This window comes from Schistocerca cancellata, chromosome 8, assembly GCF_023864275.1.
Source record: "Schistocerca cancellata isolate TAMUIC-IGC-003103 chromosome 8, iqSchCanc2.1, whole genome shotgun sequence".
Classification (NCBI taxonomy): domain Eukaryota; kingdom Metazoa; phylum Arthropoda; class Insecta; order Orthoptera; family Acrididae; genus Schistocerca; species Schistocerca cancellata.
The window spans coordinates 333531705-333555108 of record NC_064633.1 but is presented as its reverse complement, the minus strand read 5'-3'; positions in this window follow the sequence as shown (position 1 = coordinate 333555108).

Genomic DNA, 23404 nt, shown 5'->3' with positions numbered 1-23404 from the left:
CTTACCTCTACTCTCATTCTGTACACAAAAGTGAAAGAGGGTTATGTTCTTCTTGGACTTTTGTTTAAATATCATTTTACGAAAGGAATGAAACTGACAGTTTATTTCCATATTTCCAGTTAGTGTGAGGTGATTTGTTTACTTGAATTATTGTTCTTCCCACGACGTTCATTAATGTCTAGACCCTATTTCATATTGTAATAAATTAATGTCACTAGAAAGGGCAGATATGACATCACTTTGAGGTTCTGCCTAAATCATATCGATGTACTGAATCTATCTATGTTAGAATATCGTTTATCTACTGTTCTAAAGCAAAGTAAGGAGTATAGCCTCCTTTTTGTCATTCTACTGTCTTACGTTTTGCAGAATAGAAGCACGTCATTTTCTGGCTTTCTGTCACTAATTACAGACGTAATTAACCTGACCTATGCTTTTATTTACTAGAACATCCCTTCTAACGTTTACTAATAATATGTCAAGCCTCCTTTCATGTTTTTATTAACGATGGGAACCTTACAGAGCTACAGTTCTAATACATATAATTTTTACTTTCATCGGGACTGATTCTAGTGTGGCTTATTACCTTTTTTTTTTACTTTTATGTTGATTACGCCACTGCCCCGGTCGTATGAAAGTTGTCCACTAAGTGTCCTGGACTGCCCAATAGTACACGCAGCCAGCCGCCAAAGTTGCTAAAAAAATGAGCTTCAGGGCGTCGTACTGTTTTTTTTTCTTCACAGATCCTGTTAATTTATTTTTTTGTAATCTGAATGTTACAGATATTAATTAGACCCGTTAAGCAGATTGTAATATTGTCGAATATACACAGGATGAACATTAATAAAACCGACGAACTGTAGGGAAGGATTCCTGACTACAGATTTAGGAAAAAGGTCCAATGGACATGTGTGTCCGGAAGTGCATCGTTGCCACGGTAGATGACGCTGACGAATAACAGTTCTTCCTATCACGTGCCGTCTGTGCATTATGTGTTGCAGACTGTGTGGTTGTCGCAGCGTACTGATCAGGTATTCATGTCGGGAAAAAGCCGAGATGGTGTATGTGCGCGGCCAGGCAGGTGGAAGCGGTCGAGAGACAGCTATACCAAAACAAGTTCCCTCACCGACACCAACCACATCGCACAACACTGCACGATAGTGGTATCACGAGAGGAGCCGCCAGCACCAGCCATAGGGGTGCTTTAACAAAAGCCGAAAATGGAAAATAAAGAAAAATTATTCTGTTCTCGACTAGTGATTTTAATTTAAATTTAGCACCAGGTGCTGCACTCCATACACAATGTTGTCGAAATTTATCAACATTTTAAGCTCTTTTTGGGCGTTTGTGTGATCATAATGTCAGACAGACGTACTGTACGTACATCATATTTTCAGGACCCGGTTTTACAGGATATTGAGACGAACCCTAGTTCATGCTGAGGTCACCCGGCAACGTGTTCATGTTGCCGGGTAGGATTAGATGTAGGATTAGATGTATCCCGCATGACAACTGCTACCATTCCTACGCCAGCACACCCATGCGGGCCACTTCGGCAATGGAATGCGATGCAACTCTGTATTGTTTTCTGGGACGATTTTTTGTCATTGGACACACACCGTCCATTTCCAAACACAAGTTCATAGGACCTTTCTTCCTCCATTTCTAGTCAGAAATCCATAACTGCATTTTGTAGGTTTTATTAATGTTCGCCTTGTATTAGTATATTAGCAAAATATCAGCGATGACAAAAAGTGAAACTTCGACTGCCTTATGTGAAAGCGCTACGTAACCAACAAATAAAAAAGATATTTGGAGGAAACACTACAAGAGATGAACATGAAGTACCAGAAGAGAACTAGGATAAATTTGTTAACAGAAAAGAGACCGACACTTACATAGCATGGCAGCGTATGTAAAACTTTGAAACCAAGAAGGACGCTTCCAACCGAAATGAACCTTATACTACAGATCAGGTAGATGACAATAACCAATAAAATCAAATAAAGATGAGTATTAGAGAACTGTAAATGTGTTTAAGGATTCCCCTCGATACAGTTGCTATACGATTTCACGAGGCATCTGCAGTTTATCCTAAACGAGCTATATCGATCGCTATCCATTGTTTAGTGAGGTGGATACGAATTCACATGGGAAACATGTGTCCAATTGATCACCCACTTTGCTCAACTTCCGCACGATTTAAAATTGTGGTACACCACTTAGATGTAACAAATACTGATCTAGTACAGTACAGTTCTCAAGCGAGATCAAAGATTTATGAGATTGCTGAGTACATTTCGAGACTACCAGCCTTCGGGCTTTAGCGTAACTGTTAAGGCGACAGATTAGAAATCTCACTCTACTGGGATTAAGTCACATTATTTTTCATCGTCTAATCTTCACACAAAATTGTACTGTTGCAACGAATCTCCTTTCTTCGCATAGAAGTAACAATAATAGTAATAGAAATAGCAACAGTAATAATAAAATAATTATAAACGCCGAACCCGGTGGCCGAGCGGTTCTAGGCGCTTCAGTCCGGAATCGCGCTGCTGCTACGGTCACAGGTTCGAATCTGTCTCCGCCACGGACGTGCGTGATGTCCTTAGGTTAGTTAGCTTTAAGTAGTTCTAAGTTCTAGGGGACTGATGACCTCCGATGTAAAGTGCTCAGAGCCATTTGAACCATTTTTAATTATAATCAAAGTAATAGTAATAGCAGAATAATTTCTGACCAAAACTGGCGTTCGGTAGGAAGAAGATGTCTCCTATCCACTTTAATCTGCTTTTGCATAAAGTCATCTGAAAGTGAGAAAAGGAATTCAAAAGCCGAAACTATTGGAAATCCATAAGACTTGGAAGACTTAACAATGACATCCAGATTTCTTACGTAGCTTTCACAAACGCTCTGGCAATCCCAGCTGACGACGAAGCGACAACAATCAAACAAAGAGCAACTTTCAAGCAATGCGCTGAAAGAGTTGGTCTTCAAATATCCTTCCAAGAGACCCAGTACATCTGCTCAAAAGGTCATCCTCAAGAACTGACCAAAAACATGGACAAATCGAGAGAGTTCTACATATCTAGTATTTCTACGCAATCCTTGAACTTGCAGGGCGAGAGCAAACAACACAGACAATTCGTATGCAAAAGCACAGGAGTTAATTGTAAAACATGAAACATTTATAACACATGAAAGTCAGGCACCATATCCTGTTAACTGGCCTGAAGCTTCCACGCAGGCGAAACGCTTACACTCCACAGAAAAGACCACCTTTAAGATACCATAAAGAAAAGTAAAGCGAAACTCTAAGCAAAATACTCCATTCCACTGGCGAATCTGGCGGTAGATATCAGTAAAAGAATATTGAAATTTCATGAGTATACCCACAGACCCTCAACAACGAGACTGGCTTACAAGTTTGTGAAACATATAGAGGAAATCGAAACCATTCCCTCGATCAAGCAGTTGAAATGGAATTTCAGAAAGGCTCATTTAAGTCCATAAGAGATTTCCAGCAGAAACACATACGGATAAGAAATTATAAAGTGAGAAGTACTGCCAGGGAACGAAGTGACCACTAGACCGGGGACAAAATGGACTGAAGAAAGAAAGAGAATAGAGCGGGAAAAACCAGTGCTACTAGGAAACTCCTAAGACTGAAACTTAGCTGCTTCGCGTGATGAGATAGACTCCAATCGCCCTTGACGATAATAATAATAATAATAATAATAATAATAATAATAATAATAATAATGGAAATGGAAATGAGCGTTTGGCGTCATTGGCCGGGAGGCCCCTTACGGGGCAGGTCCGGCCGCCGTGGTGCAGGTCTTATTACATTCGACGCCGCATTGGGCGACCTGCGAACCGGATGAGGATGAAATGATGATGAAGACAACACAACACCCAGTCCCTGAGCGGAGAAAATCCCCGACCCAGCCGGGAATCGAACCGGGGTCCCTTAGGACGGCAGTCCGTCACGCTGGCCTTTCAGCCATCGGGGCAGAAATAATAATAATAATAATAATAATAACAGCAATAGATTTAGTCCAGAAGACTAATGAAACCGATGTTAAGGGTAACGATCCAAACCTGTTATTGAGCCGAATTAAATAATTTTGCGATCCAAAGTTCATTTCACCACGATCTTCTATTGTTATAATGTGCACTCTATGTCAGCACTCTATACCAGCTTGAAAAATCTGCAATGCATCTCAATTTATTGATAAAGAAAGGTTCATTTTATCATGATTACTTACAATTATGATATTGACTTTTCATGAAATTATAATAGAGAAGGCATACTGGTCTACACTTATTGTGAATGATGAACATAATTTCTCATACAATGTTCAGTTAACCATGATCCCTTGTTACGTTATGACTATACGTAACCATGAATGTGTGACTGTATTTATCCTTTTTGTTAATGTCCCTTCCCTAAAAGAATATAAGTGAAGACATGTACGTGAGTATGTTCTATAGAAGTGATTAGCGTTTGAATCATTTCGGCTCGCGGTTTCATACGTTGAATATGGAAGGATTTGTTCTCTCATTGTTGCCACTTTGCCGGCCAGAGTGGCCGAGCAGTTCTAGGCGCTTCAGTCTGGAACCGCGCGACCGCTACGGTCGCAGGTATGAATCCTGCCTCGTGCATGGATGTGTGTGATGTCCTTAGGTTAGTTAGGTTTAAGTAGTTCTAAGTTCTAGGGGACTGATGTCCTCAGAAGTTAAGTCCCATAGTGCTCAGAGGCATTTGGACCATTTTTGTTGCCATTTTCACGGGGTACCATGCAGATATTTTCTTCAAAGTCAAGATCGACATCGCGGTGCAACACCACCTACCACCAACACCGCCTGCTACTCTCGTTGTCTCTATAAGCAACAGTAATGGATCAACGTGACTTCAGCAGATCTACAGTATGTCTCGCATACGTACGCGCGGACCAAACCGTCAAATACGTTAGTTTGAAAGAGGGCGCTCTGTTGACATGAAAGAATGTGTTCCATCTATCCAGCAAATTGCTGCTCGTGTGGGACGAAGTGTCTCGGGAGAGCAACGGGGGTGTGCCGATGGTTTACGCAAGCCGATACCTCATGCAAACGGCATTGCAGAGCAATTCGCTTCCTCCTCAGCTCTGGCGCAATAGTGGACCAATGTAACACACCGTACATTATCAGGGGTGACAGTCCGTCGCCGTTTATTGTGGCATGCGTTACGCGCGCGTTATAGACCTCTCCGTCTACCTTTGACGAACTGCAGAAACATGCTAGATGACAATGGTTTGCAACGACATCCCTAGGTACCAGATAGCGTTTTCGGACGAATCCAGGTTCTGTGTGTTTGAAAAAGATGGCTGCCTTTTGGTTCGCCGCAGACAGAAGGAACGGCACTGCACTGCACTATCGTGAAGAGCGATCCGGAGCTCGTGTAGAGGCAGGGTAAGTGGTTGTCGCTATTCCTGCAGCACCTAGGGGGTGGGAGTAGACGAACGCAGGGTAGGAATTGGTTTGGGAGACGGACTGCGTCCGATGGAATGTCCGGCTGTTGTCTGAGGAATGTGACCATTGCCTCGGAGAGAGCGCAAGACTCATCTGGGGGCGGATCGTGCGGAGGTCACTCACGCTGACACGATCGGGACTCACCCATCGACACGCACCTGGCTGAGACCACAAAAATGAGTTCCCAGTAAGAGGGCGTGAAGATTAGTTTGAGGTCCTTCCTCGAAACAAGGGAACGGAGGACCATATGATGACTGACCGGTTCGTATGGCTTGTGAGGAAGGGGAGGTTTGGACCTGTCGGGAGGATTGAATGGGTAGGGGTTATCTAGGTGCGGGTATGATCCGTCACGAGGAGATGCGGTGACCTTCTGCAGCACGGGTTGCACGTTGCGCTCCTTAGACAGCGGCAAGCGTGCATGCACCGCCGCAGCAAGTCGAGGTGTCCCGGGATCCTAAAGAAGCCTTCGCCGCTGCCATGGAATCATGGCGTCAGCGTTGTGAAAAATGTGTACGTCTGCAGGGCGATTACGTCGAGATGTAAAAAATCGGAGGCCTTAGAACTTGAATGCACCTCGTACACTTCCTGCATAACAACCAAGACCCCAGTTTTCAGCAAAACAATGACCGATGACATGTTGATGCACGAACACGTGCCTTACTGGTGTAACAGGATGTCAGCCTTTAGCCCTGGCTCTCCAGATCACTAGACTTGTCGCCAATCGAAAATGTGTGGGATATGCTGAAACGATGGGTACAGATCTGTGGCCCAGTGCAATCCACCACAGATGAATTTTGGAACCAGGTGAAAGGTGAATGGATTGTTATACCACAGAATACCATTCGCGCCTTATACACGCTGATGCCATCACGCATGGGACAAGGTATCAGGACCCATGGCGGACCCTATATCTGTTAGGCAATAGAACACATGCTGAACCGAGGTGACTGAAACACTAATCATTTCTGCGGAACATACAAATGTACATGTCAAGCGAATATGAACGTCCTGTCTCTAGTCGTTCAACGTGTTCTGTTCTTTCTCCGGAACAAGACTGTATTTACTAAGGCCTCGCATACAGTTCCTATTTACGCTCCCAAAGTTTAAATTCTTCAGCTGCGGTTTCTTCTACCGTGAAAATAAATTTCTTCTTACTTCTGCCCCACGAGTAAGTACATTCTTGGATTTTGGTCGGCCGTTTCTGTTCTTGACGTAACGTTATAATGTAAAATTGTGTGTAAATAGAAATCTTGAACATGTAAAAGAAACTGAATTGTTTCTTATTAATGTTTGTTGTTGTAGACTTCAGTCGGAAGAGTAGTTGATGCTGTATTCCACTCTGTTCTACCCTGTGCTAGTCTCGTCGAGTAAATACTGCAACCAGCATACTTCTCAATTTGCTTTATTCATCTCTTGGTCACCCTTTACGATTTTTATTCCCCCTCCCCCAAACTTCCTTCCAATACTAAACTGATGATTCCTTGATGTATCTGAATGTGTGCTCCTCTACAGATAGCTTCTTTTAGTCATGTTGTTCCATATATTTCTTTTCTTCCCAATGCTTTTCAGTACTCCCTCATTTAATACATGAACCATCTGACCTTTAGAATTATTACGGAGTAACACACTTCAATGGCTTGTGTTCCCTTCTTGTCTGAACTGCTTATCGTTCAAGTTTCACTTCTTTACAAGTCAACATTGTAGACAAAAACCCTCAGAAAATAATTCCTAGTACTCAAATTTTTATTTGATGTTTCGATGTTTATAATTTCTCGTTTTCACAAATTCATTTCTTGCCATTGAGAATCTACATTTTTTATCTTCTCTACTTCGGCCATCATCAATTACATTACTGCCCAAACAGCAAAACGCGTTTACTACTTTTACCTCCTCATTTCTTAAACTAATTCCCTCAGCATCATCTGATTTTGATCAACTACATTGCAGTGTCTTTATTTTGATTTTGTTGATGTTCATCTTATTTCGTCTTTTCAAGACAGTGTCCATTCCATCTTTTCAAGTCCTTTGCTGTCTCCGAAAGAATTACTGTATCATCGGCAAATCTCAAACTTTTCTTCTTCCTCCTAAATTTCAATTTCCACTCCAAATTTTTCATTGGTTTCTTTTAATGTTTGCTCCCCGTTAGGATTGAATAACATCGGGGATAGGCTACAATCCTTTCACTCTCTTCGATTCTTATAACTGCCGTCTGGTTTCTGCACAATATTTCGCTACCTGTGTTTTATCCTTGCTGTCTCCTGAATTTCAAACAATGTCTTCCAGCCTGCATTGTCAAAAGATTTCCCTAAGTCTATTAATGCTGTAACTTAGGTATGTCAATCCTTACCCTATCTGCTAAGTAGTAGAGCTAGTACTGCCTCGCGCGTTCCTACATTTCTCCGGAATCCAAAACGATCTCCGAGGTCACGTTCTTTCAGTTTTATCATTCCACTCCAAATAACTTGTGTCAGTATTTTGCAACAGCGATTTATTAACCAGACGCTTCAATAATATTCACACCTGACGGCTCCTCGCTTATTTCGAACTGGAATTATTACGTTCTTTTTGAAGTTTGAGGGTATTTCCCTTGTCCCATACATCATGCACACCATATGAATAGAATGTCTTGGCTGGATCTCCCGACGATATCAGTGGTTCTAAGAAAATCGGCTTAGCTCTTCTCGCAGTAACGTATCCCTTATCACATCTTCAACTAATTCGTGTTTCTCTAATATTGCCCGAATTTCCATTCTATGGCAGGTCCATATATTCATTCCATCTTTCACCTTCCATGCTTTGCACAATTTTCCCACCTGAGCCCTTCATATTTAGGCAGATGCTTCTGTTTCATCCAAAGATCTGTTTAATTTTCGTATAGGCGGTATCTATCTGTCCCCTAGTTATAGAAGGTTCTATAGACTTTCATTTCTCCGCCAGCCATTCCTGCTTAGCCATTTTGAATTTTTTTGTCAATATTATTTTGTAGACGACTGTATTCAGTTTCACTTCATTTGGTGCATTTTTAAGTTTTCTCTCTTTGTCGATGACATTCAGTTATTTCTATCACATCCAAGGGTTTCTTCCAGGCCTTGTCATTTTACCTATTTAATACCTTGCTGCCTACACCATTTCATCTGTTAAAGCTACCCATTCGTGTTCTGCTGTATTTTTTCCCATATTTCACTCAATTCTTACGTAATTGAACAAACACTAGTTATTTCAACGTATCCACATCCCATCTCCTTAATTTCCTACTTTCCTGCAATTTCTCCAGTTTTAATCTGTAGTTCACAATCAATAACTAATGGTAAGAGTCCACAGCTTAAAGTATGGTTCCGAAACCTCTGTCTTAGCATTATGTAATCAGTCTGAAACTTTGCAGTGTATCTCTTCTATGTGTATAATATTTTTTCATGTTTCTTAAGCCAAGATTAGCGATGATTAAATTATCATCTCTTCAAAATTTCATCAGATGCCTTCCTCTTTCATTCCTTTCTCCCAGTCCATAATCTTCTACTATTTTTTATTTTCTTCTTTTCCATACTATTGAATTCTATTCCCATCTGACAATGAAATATTCTCCTCTCTTAATTATATGAATAATTTCTTTTATCTAATCATACGTTCTTTTAATCTGTGGCGTCTATAGTTACGATGCCACAACGCAGGTGCACGCTCTCGTAAGTTGGCACTACGAGAAAAGACTAACTACACCGATAACAGCGCCCTCTGACCTACGCTGTGGAGGTCAGCGAGTGCCGTCTTGATTTCCCCCCATTTCCTCAAGAGCAGACGGCCTGGAAACATCGCTTCGACTGTCGAGTGGGTTAGCTTGCTATTGAGACTTTGATCCGACATAGGCCATAGCTTCACACCTGCGTGCTTATCGTAGCCAAAGTTATGTAAGCCTTTATTTACTTGTGTTTTTGACTCTATTAAAAGTATTAAAGTTACATGCAGTACCGAAGTGCTTCACCTTTCCTGCTTCTACTCGCTTCCTTCACTTTCAGCCTATATTACAGAAGCAGTTCACAGGAGCCAGAGTACATTGCTCAGCTCGAGGCCCAACTCGCCCACACAACATACCAGGCTTGCCGTTTTTATTGCCAACGCCAGCGTTGTGTTGTACAGTGTGCTCCTAAATTTGTTTCCCACCACCGGCCCAGAAACTAAAACTTACGCCGAAGTGATAGAAGCTTTAAAATCCCACTTCCGTGACAGTGTGAATGCGGCAGCTGCACGCTACAAAAGTTTTCCTCTCCAGTGTGGTTCTCCTCAGTCAAATAAATCATGATTAGCTGACCTTCAATGACTAACATCTGATTGTGACTTTAATTGCTCCTGTGGACTCTCCTATGCGGATATCATGATTCGGGAAGCTATAGCGCAGAATGTGGCGGATCACCTCATCCACAAGCAAATCCTAAGATTTAAAAACCCGTCTTTGCAGGAAGTAGTAGACTTGCTAGACAGACAAGATACATTATATACGTCTACTTCCGTGTTCTACGTGACCTCGTGTGTGTGTGTGTGTGTGTGTGTACTGCTAGCGAGGCCCAACACGTGCCCTCCAGCCCTGCCCCAGCACAGGTAGTCATGCCACACCACTCGCGCACAAGTAAACAATTTTCCAACCAGGCACCCACTAAGAAACTGCAATCTTGTCCAAACTGCTTTCGTGTCCACCCAAGGGTCAGTTGCCCCTCACATCATGCACAATGTTATTTTTGCAACAAGAAAGGACATGTGCAAGCTGTGTGTAGTAAGAGACACTCTCATTCTCAGGCCGTTTCACATTCACGTAAATCGCGTGGGCTTCACCACAACGGAAACCGCTGTGATCATCGCTCCAATCAATCATCAGCCAATGGACATTAAAGGTATTTTTTCAAATCCATCTGCTTCACGTGCTTCTACAGCTCATAGTGTGCATGAACAAGTTCTGTCAGACGCTTCCTCTCGCATTTAGCGTGATGCGAATAAACTTTTTGTGACTTTGAGCATTTGTGGACGTTCTGTTCGCATGCAGCTGGACACTGGCTCGTCTTTTTTTTTACTCAACAGAGGTATGACTTGTTTGGTTCATCCCCACTTAATCGTTCACATTCCACGCTGACAGCATTTACTGGACAGGAAATCTCAGTGCTAGTCGTGTGTAGTTTGCAAGCCACATATGGTGCGATGGCGAAAACTGTCTTTTCATGTGCTCCACTCTGGTAGTGCTCCGAACATTTTTGTCATGGACGCATTTGAACTTTTTGGCCTCGCAATTCAGGACAATGTACTTTGTGTCAACGCTTGTGACCATGCAGACAGTGTGGCCACACTGTGTGATAATTTTGCTGAACTCTTTCCTGATGGCCTTGGTTGTGCCACAGGCTTTGCAGTGCATGTTTTAGTTAGACAATGCCATGCCTATTTTCTGGCGCGCAAGTCCGGTACTGCATGCACAGAGCGATGACGTAGCTGCTGAACTTCAGAATTTGGAAGACAGTGGTGTCATTGAACCTGTTTCTGCTTCGCAATGGGCTTTGTCTATAGTGTTGTAAAAAAAACTAAATGGTCGTCTCTGTATTTGTGCTGCCTTTAAGTCTACCGTCAATCCCCAGTTGGCGGTATCTACGTTTCCCTTACCACGCCCTGAAGACATTTTTGATAAGCTTGGTGTGGGAAAATCCTTTTCCGCGATTGACTTGAAGGACGAATACTTTCAAATTCCGCTCGATGAACAGTCGCGGCGTTATTTTTCAATAAATACCCACCTTGGACTGTTCAAGTTTCGCTGCCTTCCGTTCGGTTGTGCTTCGGCTCGTGCTATTTTTCAGTCTTATTTGCAGCAGTTGTGTGCCACTGTCCCTGGTTGTTCCAATTATCTGGACGGTATTGTGGTATCAGAGGGCATCCTGATGAACATTTGCAGAGTTTGCAGGCCTTTTTTACCGTACTTTTACAGACAGGACTCAAGTGTAACAGACAAGTGCAAATTTTTTTCAAACTGAGATTCAGTATTTAGGACATATAGTTAACGGACAGGGTATCCACCCCTTACCATGACATCTCCATGCAATTATGGACTTGCCAGCACCTAGGAGCTTGAAGGAACTACAGTCTGTGTTTGGCAAAATTACAAATTACCTTCGGTTTATACCAAATGCAGCGCACATTGTAGCGAATTTCCATTGCCTTCGGCGTATGAGCGGTCCTTTTGTTTGGTTTTCGGAATGTGACACTGCTTTCCACAAGCTCAAATCTGCTTTGTTGACTGATCGCTGTTTGGCTCCTTTCGATCTCTCCACACCCGCAGTTTTGGCTGTCGATGCGTCTTCTCACAGCATTGGAGTGGTTCTCTCGCACCGCATTACTCCTGTCGATCGCCCGATCACTTTTGCGTCTAAATTGCTTACTTCTGCCCAGTAAAACATTCTAAAATCGAGAAAGAGGCTGCAGCTATTGTAAATGGAGTGACCAAGTTTCACGATTTTCTGTACGGTCGCAAGTTCTATTTGGTCAACGACCATAAGCCTTTGACGTCGTTCTTTCACCCGTCAAAGCCAGTTCCAACCCGTACTGCACAAATGTTGCAACGTTGGTCTTTGTCTAACTGCAATTACAAAATTTTGTTCGGCCTATGGCCCAGCATGGCGATGCCGATGCTTTGTCTTGTCTACCTATCGGTCCCGACAAAGTGTTTGATTCTACTGAATTGTCATGCATGTTCATTGATTCGCAAGCTAATGATTTCACTGATGGTTTTCCGGTGGATTTTCGTTGCATTCCTTCCGCGACAGCCGTCGATGCTTCTTTGCAGATTGTTTTGCAGTATATTTGAACTCAATGGCCTCAATCTGCTACGCAGATGAGTGATCCCCTTGTTCGACGTTACTTTGCACAGCGTCACAACTTGTCTATAGACTACGGTTTTATTTTGTTATGAACTGTCAATGATCAGTTTCGTGTGGTTGTACTTCGTTCTTGGCAGTCGAAAATCCTCCACTTACTGCATGCTGGTCATTGGGGTATAGTGCGGACGAAGCAATTAGTGCGTTGTCACTTCAATTGGGTCGGTATTGATAACCAAATTGAGAGTTTACTTGCTAATTGTCGCTCTTGCGCGTAACACTAATCTGCTCCCCGCCAGCACTTTTTTACGTGGCCAAAACCTGCTGCGTCTTGGCAGTGCGTTCATATTGATTTTGCGGGTCCTTTCTGGGACACCCGCTGGTTGATAGTCATTGATGCTTACAGAGACTTTTCCTTTTGCTGTACCAATGTTTCTACCACATCTGCCAGTACTATTCAGACCTTGAAGTCTATTTATTGCATTGGGGGCCTTCCTGAAGTCAGTCTCCGACAATCGCCTCCAATTTGTGTCCTCAGAGTTTGAAGCGTTCTGTACTGCTAATGGCATTCGCCATATGATCTCAGCCCCGTTCAATCCCCATTCGAACGGCGAGGCTGAACGCTTTCTCCATTCGGTTAAGTTGCAGATGAACAAGTCGCACACGACGCACTCTCGCGAGGACGCGCTATGGACTTTCCTTGCTTCATGTTGCTCCTACCCGCATGGCGCCTGTTACCCAGCGGAACTTCTACATGGCCGCGCACATCGGACGCTATTGCAGCTTTGCCGGCCGGAGTGGCCGTGCGGTTCTAGGCGCTACAGCCTGGAGCCGAGCTACCGCTCCGGTCGCAGGTTCGAATCCTGCCTCGGACATGGATGTGTGTGATGTCCTTAGGTTAGTTAGGTTTAATTAGTTCTAAGTTCTAGGAGACCGATGACCTCAGAAGTTAAGTCGCATACTGCTCAGAGCCATTTGAACAATTTTTTATTGCAGCTTTTGCAACCACCACTGCAGGCTCCCGCTGCTTCGCCTCGTTCTCGCTTGGCGCGGCATGATTTGGTTTTCTATCGTGTTTTCTCTGGCAGGAAGCGCTGGGAGCTGGGGCACATTCTTCGCCAGCTTGGCGGTGCCTTGCTTGTAATTTCTGGTCCCTCTGGCACTGTCAAGCAACACCAGGAACAGATCCATTTGTCCCGTCCTCGGTTTTCTGCCGCTGCTTCTTTTCCGGCAGAATTAGATACCTCGTGGCTTCCGCCGCCACAACCCACGCCTTCACCGACGGCGCCTCCGCCGCTCGTGCGTACGGCGCAGTCGCCCCTGCCTGCGCCGCCAGTCTGGTCTGCTGCGCCGGGTGGTCGCCTGTCGTCGCCGCCACGGCCCCACGCCTACCTGACATCGCCGCCGTGTTTCTCCGCTGTGTTTTAGCCGAAGGACACTGAGGCTGACGATACGCCGCAGCCGCCTTCGCCCATGGAGGTTGTTGCTCCGCCTCTTCGTCTGAGCATACCCAGTGGCGGTGCGCGTCCCTGGCAGGTTTCGCAAGGTGCGTTTTCCTCGCCCCCTCGCGAGTACTTCGGGGATGCAGGTGGGCAGCACGTCCCAGCAGTTCAGCTGTACGCCCCCTCAATTCCGCCGCCCCTGGGTCGCTCTCCCCACTGTCGGAAGCCTTATTCCACGACGGTGCGCCGTTTCAGTGGCCTAGCTTGCTATTGATACTTTGATCCGAAATGGACTACGGCTTCACACCTACGTGCTCATCGTAGCCAAAGTTATTTAAGGGGGGTAGGACGTCAACGGGCCGACTTGGAGCAGGAGAGGCACCACAGGCCATTTTAATTTCCACTGTCTATGCTTTTACAAAAAAATCCATATAACTTTGTCAGCATGACCAGGAAGGATTCAGAATTCATACTCATTGCAGTGGAAGTTGGAAAACATAACGAAATAATTTTTTACACGTGAAATTTCATCATTTTTTCACTTACTAATGGCAGTATTTGTTGCTATAGGTACTTTTCTTCATAAGTAAGAGATTCTTCGATGAATTGTGCACAGTATACAAACCATACTTAAAGGTGTATGAAACTCCAGAATTTTCCACATCTATTAAAACTGTGGTAAAAATTGAAGTAATTAACTATAAAATTTGTGTTTTTCCTAAACATGAAGTTTAAAATATAACAGTTCATTCGTTTTTCATAAATTAAATAACCACTCGTCTTAATGTGTCAAAAGAAATGTTCAGATGTGTGTGAAATCTTACGGGACTTAACTGCTAAGGTCATCAGGCCCTAAGCTTACACACTACTTAACCTAAATTATCCTAAGGACAAACACCACACCGATGCCCGAGGGAGGACTCGATCCTCCGCCAGGACCAGCCGCACAGTTTGACTGCAGTGCCCCAGACCACTCGGCTAATCCCGCGCGGCAATGTGGCAAAAAGAAGTCCAGATATTCCACGGCCTGAATCTAATTTCTCTATTCGCAAACGGAATTTCCTCTCAGTGTTACATGTGTCCTGACGATATTCGTAGTACGTTACTTTGATTTCCTTTGTACAAACTTCTCGTAATAGTGGTACGTCACCTGCCAAGGATCCGTATTTGTGAATGTTACTTATCTGCCCCATGTCGCAACACTGTTTCTCGTGCACAACATTGACTGATGTGTCTACTTCATCTTTAAAAATTACTGGTAGGCTCAAATTGAGTGCTGAACCCGCACCCGAAATTGGGATCTTTGCTTTTCGTGGGCAAGTGCTCTACCAACTGAGCTACCCGAGCGCGATAGCTTTACTTTCGCTAGAACCTGATCTAACTTCCGAAGTGGCGGAAGCAAGGCGGAGAGGGCAGGTTCTGACTCATGCTTCGGTAGCTCAGTGGGTAGAGCACTTACCAACGAAATACAAAGTTTCGTCAGCTTCTGGCTCTTGTAGCGAGTAGTGAGTCTGATCTTTTGGGCTGTATCACGACGTTGTTCCACGGGGAAGTCCCTCTTTTCACAGTCCACATACTAATTTACAGCCACACCAGTGTTTCCTCAAATCCCTTCGATACTAATTCGTCTTTAAACATCTGTTCCTCGCTCGTAGTTTCCATAATTTCCTAGTTCTTTTCCACAGTTGTTGACGACTTATAAGACGCTATCAAAAAGTTTCCATTCGAAGGATGTACAGTCTAGTATCGGCATTACAATCGGGTAAAATCGCCGGGAGCATTTAGGAACCATCCCACCGGTGCACCACCGTGTCCTGCTGCGTGAAGAAGTCCCTAACTGTATACCCTCGTCCGACAGAAATTGTCGATGATTGAAGGCCTTTTTTAAGGGGCCGAAGACGGGATAATCGCATCGGGAGAGCACTACAGGTCGGGTGCTCGAGCGTCTTACATTTGTCCGTTGTGGATGAGACTGGCATCCCAGGTTGAGCAGCGTCTTGTGTCGAACCGCGACCAGAGCAGAACTTGGCGCCCCATTGCACACGGTGGTTTGTAACAGACATACTGGCCCATGGACATTCTTCATTCTCCAATAGGTGTCCATCCATGTTTGTTCTTCAGCAGCCAAAAAAGAATAACAAGACATTGATCTTGTTTGGACGCATTTGGTAATGACGTCGCCATATTTCGTTTTTGTGTTTACAGCATGCGCGTCATCAAGACACGAATGCCACACCAATCCCCTGTCCACACGTTGGCTCCTTATATAACCTCATCGGAGTCGCGCTGCGCTCTGGCCCTAAAACGGTAAACATTTTGATCGCCCATTACTGCCATGTCCTCTTCATGGATGTCTTGATGAGTTCCTTCAGTTTGTTCCGGTATACTCCATTTCATTTTTGTTTCTGCATGTTCGTTCGAATTATCTTGACATCGTTTCTTCTAGTAACTCCAGTTGATTCTCTTGATTACATGTCATACGTACGTAATTATCCATAAGTTACGTACTTATTGGCTTCTAACCAATGTCACTAGGCAATTGTACAGGCCATCTGTCATCACAAGAAACTCTCAAATATTCCGTTGAGTTGCAGAATGGACGACTACTGGGCTGACTTTCATATGTTGCATACGCTCTATGGCTACAAATTTTTAAACGGGATATCCATCTGAAAACGCTCTCATGCTACCCTGATTTCGTTTACTTTACAATTCATACATTTATGTCGCCATGTATCCATACTAACGTAGTAAACAGCGATATAAACCTTCAGACTATGTCGTATGTAATCAGATGGAACGTCGAAGGTCAAAATGTAAATTCTGAGACATCATAAACCTAAACCAGAATTGCAACTATGCTCATGAACTATAGTGGTGCTTAAATTCGGAAGTAACGTTCGTACTTTGCTCTATTCTTTCTCAAACTTCAGCACAGAGACACTCCAACAATACGCTTTTTGCAACGTTATCCACTTGAACACCGAAAAATTCCTCTCAATTAAATTTTACTTCATGTACCAGGCAGATCCAAAAGGAGACCGGACGTGGGCGTACACTATTCCTCACAAATCTAAATTTCAACCTCACTTTTCGAGAACGGATTTTTAATGACAGTTTCCAAGCTACAGCACGGAAGGAACCTGCAAGTACGCTCGCTTCAATCACAGCCGCTCCGTGAGATAGGCTGCAACCCACCACAGCCCACCACCGCGGCCATGGAGAAGAAATGAAAATTTTGAGGTTCGCCGATGACTTTGTAATTCTGTCAGAGACAGCAAAGGACTTGGAAGAGCAGTTGAACGGAATGGACAGTGCCTTGAAAGGAGGGTATAAGATGAACATCAACAAAAGCAAAACGAGGATAATGGAATGTAGTCGAATTAGTTCAGGCGATGGTGAGGGAATTAGATTAGGAAATGAGACATTTAAAATAGTAAGAGTTTTGCTATTTGGGGAGCAAAATAACTGATGATGGTCGAAGTAGAGAGGATATAAAATGTAGACTGGCAATGGTAAGGAAAGCGTTTCTGAAGAAGAGAAATTTGTTAACATCGAGTATAGATTTAAATGTCAGGAAGTCGTTTCTGAGAGTATTTGTATGGAGTGCAGCCATGTATGGAAGTGAAACATGGACGTTAAATAGTTCGGAGAAGAAGAGAATAGAAGCTTTCGAAATGTGGTGCTACAGAAGAACGCTGAAGATTAGATGGGTAGATGACGTAACTAATGAGGAGGTATTGAATAGAATGGGAAGAGGATTTTGTGGCACAACTTGACTAGAAGAAGCGATCGGTTGGTAGGAGTTCTGAGGCATCAAGGGATCACCAATTTAGTATTGGAGGGCCACGTGGAGGGTACAAATCGTAGAGGGAGACCAAGAAATGAATACACTAAGCAGGTTCAGATGGATGTAGGCTGCAGTAGGTACTGTGAGATGAAGCTTGCACAGGATAGAGTAGCATGGAGAGCTGCATCTAACCAGTCTCAGGACTGAAGACAACAACAACAACAATAATCTCTTTGGCACATTCGTGGCGAGGAATAACTGAGATATGATAAGTAATCGTGATGAAGTGACTTTTATTTTCGAATTCATTCATGCGTATATCGCAGTAGTGTCGTATGGTCCTACATCTGCTGTGAATAACGTGCGCTAATGGTGATAGCCACCAGAATGAGGGTTTATTTTATCACAATTTGTTATACTTATAATTTAAACTTTATATGCGGTATCGCAAAGCATTTATACTGGTGTGCAAATGCTATGGCGATAAGTGCATGAATCCATACATACAAATTTATATCTGTATTTGTGTGTGCGTGTATGTTCCACATCCCTTCCTAAACCACTGAAGCGATCTCAAACAAACTAGGTAAACACATCTCTTACTGTAAGATGACAAACGATGTCGGGGTGAGGACCACCTACCTTATATAATTCAGGAGATATGACATCATAAGCAGTGAGATGCTTCAACACTGACGCGTCATGCATAACGTTTAAATGCTTTAATTCTGCCCTCTAACTGCATTCGCAATAAATTTCGCAGACAGTATCCACATATGCCGCAAAGCTCGCTTATGAAAGTAGACCATGTTACCAAACATAGTTCGAGGGATTTGACGCGATTAACACAGACACGCGTGAAAAACTGCCGCATTGTGCATGATATTAAAATTTATTACTTCTCTCCTAGTAACTGAATTCTCAAAACATTTTTCAGACAGTACTCACTCGTGCCGCGAAATGCACCCACGCTAGTACGTTGTCGTACGATACATAGTTCAAGAGAATGACGTCATAAACACTGAGATGCGTGAAAAATTGACGCACCATGCACAAAGTTGTAGTACACTTATACTTTATTAGTCAGACGCTCGTACAGTTGAGTCAAATTTTTAAAAAAATTGACAACTGGCATTTGTTTTGACAGTTTCAACAGCGAAGCGCAAACGGCTGTAGGCGAAAACTGTAGCTGTCTACAGAGCTATGAAGAGGCGTTGCCATAGAGACTTTCACAAAATCGGTTTGTAGACACGCGAAGTAGCTGCTCCTTGCGTACAGCAACCGTCTTGGATCATGTTTCTTAATTTGGATGCTGTAAATTTACATTTGTACATTATGTATATTTATTTGTATGAGTGTTTCATAATTTCCTGGAAGTCTTGACGAATAGATGGGAATGAATTTTTTCGATACTTCCCTACAATCAAAATTCATTTCTTGTTTTCGTTGTCCATAGAAAATTGTCAGAATAATTACCCTGACAATGTCCGGTTTATCTGCTAGCTTACTGATAAAGTAATGTTTATTTCACTCGTTGCACTTAGTGCACATCGCCCCGAATGTGTCACAATGATGTGGCTGATAATTATTGTTGTTGTCCCTTTCAGAAAAACACGTGATTCGTTGTCGTAATACAAGTGTGTGGTGTCACGAACCCTGTACAGGCAGAGATCTAGTCGTCCGCCCTAAGGTGCGTTTACACTTGTGCCATTCCCGTGCTCACTTGGCGTAAGTAGCCGTTGCACGAAGAGTCAAGGAGGCGCATGCACAGGTGCAAAGTCGCAAATGCCTCTGAAGAAAGGAAGGAAGATTGGGTTTAACCTCCCATTGAAATTGAGCTCAGTAGAGATGGAGCACAAACTGGGATTGTGTCAAGAACTAGGAAGGAAATCACCCGTGCCTTTTCAAAGGAATCATCCCGGCATTTGTCTGAAGCGATTCAGGGAAATCTCGCAAAGCCTAAGTCTGGATGGCCGGACGCGGGTTTGAACCGTCGTCCTCCCGAATGGGAGTCCAGTGTGCTAACGACTGCGTCAGCTCGCTGGATACATGCCTCTGAATTGTGCACATCCGGGCGCGGGATTCTCCCCATACCACAGGGGGAGACACGTGCATGTGGAGCGAGCGAAGCCGCACGGAACTAACAGCAAGCTCCTCAGGGGTCCCCAAATCTTTTGTGGATACGTGCGTGGCGAGCACGGGGCCACGAGCTATTGCAGCCTTCCTTCTTTCCAGGGATGCGTTTCCTTCCCCTTCCCCTCTTTTCCTCTTCTTGCTCCTTCCCCTCGCCCTCTCCTCTCCCCCTCTTGGTGTCCTTGCTTATGTTGGCCCCCACTATCCTCCTGGTTATGTTGGTTTTGCAATTTAGTTTTGTTGCGTAATCGCCTTTTGGCACTCCCTGGTCCCCCTCTGGGGTCTGACCTCCATTACTAAATTTCTCTTCCGCAGTGTGAGCCATTTGGGGAAGAGCACCTTACCTACTGTTTCCGCCGTGTGCCCTCCTAGTTCATTCCACCTTTCCTTTCACGTCGTTGTCTGATGCTAGGGTGCATATCCAGCACGGTAGCCAGCCCGTGTGGTGGGGTCGCTATGTACCCTTTTGGTTGAGGCCCCGGAACACACAGGGATGACACTTCTGATACCTGAGCTGTGACCTCCTCATGCAAGCCTTGGAGTGGTTGTTCGTCATCCTGGAGCATCGGAACTCTCAGCAATGGCCACCGTGTCAGACGGCCCTTGCTGCGGCTGGGTGGCGCCCGTGAGGAGAGCCCCTGATCGGAGTGGGTGGTATTAGGTCGGACGCTATGCAAATGAAACGCATACGGGTGCAGAACTCTGGCCGTTCTTCTGCGGCTGTCTCTCTGTGTGGAAATGATTCTTCTAGTGCTGCTTCTCCTGCGCATTCGGCCTTCCCTTCCATGGCTACCCCCTGGGAAGATGGCCAGGCTTGTCAGCTAGGGGCATAGTCTTTTCCCTGGCTATGTGGTTTGCATCAGGACTGATGGGGATACTTTCACCAATACCAAACCTTTATTCCTTGTGGAACACATTGAAGACAAGTTTTGTGAACTGGACTCCCTGAGCAAGATGCGGTCAGGTTCGTTCTTGATCAAAACTGCTTCAGCTGCCCGTCTGCGGCCTTACGTGCCTGTACCCATCTTGGCACAATTCCTGTCTCCATTACCCCCCACCAGTCTCTAAATATGTTTCAAGGTGTGATTTTTCACAGTGACCTCATCCTTCAAATTGATGAGGAACTTCGCGACAATCTCGGATGGCGGGGTGTTCACTTTGTTCGGCGTCTTCAGAAGGGTCATAAGGACAATCGCATTGATACTGGTGCCTTTACCCTGGTCTTTGAAGGGGATACCCTCCCTGAGAGAGTAAAGATTATGGTTTATCGATGTGATGTGCAGCCGTACATCCCACCTCCTATGAGGTGTTTTAAGTACTTGCGTTTTGGACACATGTCTTCCCACTGTTCGCAGGCCCCTCTCTGTGGGGACTGTGGACGTCCACTCCATGAGGGAAGTCCCTGTGTTCCCCCTCCTGTGTGTGTTAATTGTCCTGACAATCATTCTCCACGTTCACCACATTGCCCAGTATATGAGAAGGAAAAGAAGATACAGGAGTATAAGCCCCTTGATCGTTTAACCTACACAGAGGCTCGTAAGAAGTATACACGTCTTCACCCTGTGTCCATGACGTCTAGTTATGCTTTACTTACATCTTCACCCCTTCCTCCCACTTCCTTACCCCAGTCCCAGACCCTCCACCCGCCCCTCCTCTGCGGCTCCCACACCTTCTCCTCTGGGCGCTACTCCCCCTCCCCGGCCGGAGAAGTGTCCCACTCCTTTGGCGTCTGCTGGTCAAAGGCGCCCCTCCCAGGACGCCCCTTCCCGGCACCTTCCAGGCCAAAGGTCTGCTGCCACGCGACCACCGCGGTCTGTCGGCCCCCAGGAGGCCCGATCCCTTTCTGTTCCCAATCTTGCTGCAGCTGGCTCCTTTATGTTACACAGCCCTCCTTGACCTCAAACAGAAAAGAAGAAGAAACATATGTCCCGGGACAAAGAGCCTCTGGTGTCACCAGAGGTCCCATCACCGGCTTCACAACCAGATTATGACCTGTCGTTCATGGATATCGCCCCCTCCTTGTCGGTGACGGGTGGTGACCCGGTGGTATGACTGGCTTTAGCCTGTTCAAACCCCATTTAAATCATCGTTCTGTGGTCGTCCAATGGAATTGTAATGGATACTACCGTCACCTTCCGGAATTGAAATCCCTTATTTCGTCTTATTCTGCAGCTTGTGTGGTTCTACAGGAATCTCATTTTACTGATGATCACTCGCTGACCCTCTGTGGGTTCCGTGTTTTCTGTAGAAATCTGGTCGGACGCCTGCGGGATTCTGGTGGCATTTGTACATTGGTCCGTACAGACATTGAAACTTCCTGGCAGATTAAAACTGTGTGCCCGACCGAGACTCGAACTCGGGACCTTTGCCTTTCGCGGGCAAGTGCTCTACCAACTGAGCTACCGAAGCACGACTCACGACCGGTACTCACAGCTTTACTTCTGCCAGTACCTCGTCTCCTACCTTCCAAACTTTACAGAAGCTCTCCTGCGAACCATGCAGAACTAGCACTCCTGAAAGAAAGGATATTGCGGAGACATGGCTTAGCCACAGCCTGGGGGATGTTTCCAGAATGAGATTTTCACTCTGCAGCGGAGTGTGCGCTGATATGAAACTTCCTGGCAGATTAAAACTGTGTGCCCGACCGAGACTCGAACTCGGGACCTTTGCCTTTCGCGGGCAAGTGCTCTACCAACTGAGCTACCGAAGCACGACTCACGACCGGTACTCACAGCTTTACTTCTGCCAGTACCTCGTCTCCTACCTTCCAAACTTTACAGAAGCTCTCCTGCGAACCATGCAGAACTAGCACTCCTGAAAGAAAGGATATTGCGGAGACATGGCTTAGCCACAGCCTGGGGGATGTTTCCAGAATGAGATTTTCACTCTGCAGCGGAGTGTGCGCTGATATGAAACTTCCTGGCAGATTAAAACTGTGTGCCCGACCGAGACTCGAACTCGGGACCTTTGCCTTTCGCGGGCAAGTGCTCTACCAACTGAGCAACCGAAGCACGACTCACGACCGGTACTCACAGCTTTACTTCTGCCAGTACCTCGTCTCCTACCTTCCAAACTTTACAGAAGCTCTCCTGCGAACCATGCAGAACTAGCACTCCTGAAAGAAAGGATATTACGGAGACATGGCTTAGCCACAGCCTGGGGGATGTTTCCAGAATGAGATTTTCACTCTGCAGCGGAGTGTGCGCTGATATGAAACTTCCTGGCAGATTAAAACTGTGTGCCCGACCGAGACTCGAACTCGGGACCTTTGCCTTTCGCGGGCAAGTGCTCTACCAACTGAGCTACCGAAGCACGACTCACGACCGGTACTCACAGCTTTACTTCTGCCAGTACCTCGTCTCCTACCTTCCAAACTTTACAGAAGCTCTCCTGCGAACCATGCAGAACTAGCACTCCTGAAAGAAAGGATATTGCGGAGACATGGCTTAGCCACAGCCTGGGGGATGTTTCCAGAATGAGATTTTCACTCTGCAGCGGAGTGTGCGCTGATATGAAACTTCCTGGCAGATTAAAACTGTGTGCCCGACCGAGACTCGAACTCGGGACCTTTGCCTTTCGCGGGCAAGTGCTCTACCAACTGAGCTACCGAAGCACGACTCACGACCGGTAATCACAGCTTTACTTCTGCCAGTACCTCGTCTCCTACCTTCCAAACTTTACAGAAGCTCTCC